Source organism: Borostomias antarcticus, assembly GCF_949987555.1.
Source record: "Borostomias antarcticus genome assembly, chromosome: 11".
NCBI classification, from domain to species: Eukaryota; Metazoa; Chordata; class Actinopteri; order Stomiiformes; family Stomiidae; genus Borostomias; species Borostomias antarcticus.
This window is the reverse complement of record NC_140244.1, coordinates 17481753-17484252: the sequence shown is the minus strand read 5'-3', so window position 1 is coordinate 17484252 and position 2500 is coordinate 17481753. Positions and strand designations below refer to the sequence as shown.

Sequence of the window (2500 nt, the reverse complement as noted above, 5' to 3'; positions counted from 1 at the left end):
TCTCACCAAGCAGGCCTAGTAGACTACATGGTCTCACCAAGCAGGCAGAGAGCAGAGGACTGCGGGTGGAAATGAGCTGTTTAGCTATAACCTTGTAGAGTGTATCTCTCCCTATTTTATAGGGTTAATGTCTATTGTACCTTGTCCCTGTCTTAAAAATAAATAAAAATCAATCAATCAATCAATCAGTCAGAGGGGGAGAGGTGAGCTAGCATACTTCACCAACAGGTGCTCTGGGAGGAAGTGGAGAGAACACACCCAAGCGAGCAGTGTACTGTGGGTATTAGCCTATGTAAGAATGAAACAGAGTCCTTGTGAGTCCCGAGTAGGCAGTGATCTGTTGGTTAAACGGTGTTTGTCTCGTGGGAGACACAGGTTCAAATCCCACCCAGGGCATGCTGAAATGTATGGGTTGCCCCTATACCATATACATATATATCCTATACCATATACTGTAAATCATTCAGTACAGGAGGTATATATACTTCTGTATTACCTTTCATACTGCCCATACCAATCATACAGGACAGTAGGTATATAGACTGCTCATACCAATCATACAGGACAGTAGGTATATAGACTGTACATTCCTACCAGACAGTACTAGTTATATATACTGTACATACCTGTAATACAGTACAGTATGTATATAGACTGTCCATACCTATCAGAAGGGACAGTGGGTATATAGACTGTCCATACCTATCAGACAGGACAGTGGGTATATAGACTGTCCATACCTATCAACAGGACAGTAGGTATATAGACTGTCCATACCTATCAGACAGGACAGTGGGTATATAGACTGTCCATACCTATCAACAGGACAGTAGGTATATAGACTGTCCATACCTATCAGACAGGACAGTAGGTATATAGACTGTCCATACCTATCAACAGGACAGTAGGTATATAGACTGTCCATACCTATCAGACAGGACAGTGGGTATATAGACTGTCCATACCTATCAGACAGGACAGTAGGTTTATAGACTATCCATACCTATCAGACAGGACAGTGGGTATATAGACTGTCCATACCTATCAGACAGGACAGTAGGTATATAGACTGTCCATACCTATCAGACAGGACAGTGGGTATATAGACTGTCCATACCTATCAGACAGGACAGTAGGTATATAGACTGGCCATACCTATCAGACAGGACAGTAGGTATATAGACTGGCCATACCTATCAGACAGGACAGTAGGTATATAGACTGGCCATACCTATCAGACAGGACAGTAGGTATATAGACTGGCCATACCTATCAGACAGTATGTACTAAGATGCTGCTCTTGGTGAGAGAGCAGCCAGGCAGACATCTTCCCGACTGTCTCATTATCTAGAATGTGAAAATTAGACCCCATTGCTGCAATTCCACCGACAGAAATTGGTTTTAACACAAATAAATCTGGTGTATCTTATCTGTGAACTGAGGATCTCTCCCTCACACTCTCACGCACACACACACACACACACACACACAAAGTCATTGCCAACTTGATTAGCAGTTCCACACCTCATCTCGACACAGAACATGTGCCAAGACGAGCGGAGTGCTGATTAGCGAGGATGGTGGGATGTGAGCTGAGCTCACGCCGGCGATGCGTATCTGAACACAACAAACCGTGGGACACAACGGAAGGGAATGGGCCTAAAATGTCAACAACAACAGCACACACACACACACACACTCTCTCTCTCTCTGCCACACAAACACACACACGCAAGACACACAGGGGTGTGATTGGTCATAATCGAGGAGTAAGCCTAGTATCATACAGTAAGCTATGTCCTCATCCCCCATGTAAACACTGCCCTGTCCCAAAGGGGCTATGACAGGTCTCCTGGTCTCCTGTCATACACTGGTACTGGACTGAGGATGGGGAGGAGACAGTGCTGAAGATGAAGGGCCTCACGACATGAATGAATGGCTAGATTTCCTCAAAGGTGGGGTTTTCTCAGTATTTGAGCATGAATTTAGAAAAATATTCTGTTAATTGCTGCTTTAGGCTACATGGTGACTTTGCCCATAACCACAAAACAGCTCCCTTTACCCGCGAGAGGGATAGAGAAATCGGCAGTCAGGCGCGTGAACGCGCGCCTGGGTGACGAGCAAATACTCGCTGCACGTGATTCAATCTGTTCACATGGACTTTTATTACAGTGTTATAAATACGTGATGCAGGCGCACTTTCACACGAGCGCATCTCCCTTATAGCAGCCAGTTATCTGTGAGCAAAACGGTCTTTCTTAGAAACGTGTGTGCCAATGGTCTAAAGGTAGATTATCATGAATTTCAAGAGTGAGACTGCTTAACATCTTTTCCGTTTTCCGTGCTGCAACCCCGGGCTGTCATCCTTCACCGAGCCGCGTTATATAATGACGGATCAGCCTTATGCACAAACCGTGAACCAAATTAAGGAAAAGATAGGTTATTATTAACGGACATAGATTATATTTTTTCCATGACTGTACTTTGCTCTGAAACGCAA

At 44.5% G+C, this 2500-nt stretch overlaps 1 protein-coding gene across 1 annotated transcript in view; it reads right to left on the bottom strand.

The window, feature by feature from the left end:
- bsna (bassoon presynaptic cytomatrix protein a) overlaps window positions 1–2500 on the bottom strand; it is a gene marked incomplete at both ends in the record, with an annotated part of 114466 nt that overhangs the window by 111063 nt on the left and 903 nt on the right. The window lies entirely within an intron of this gene.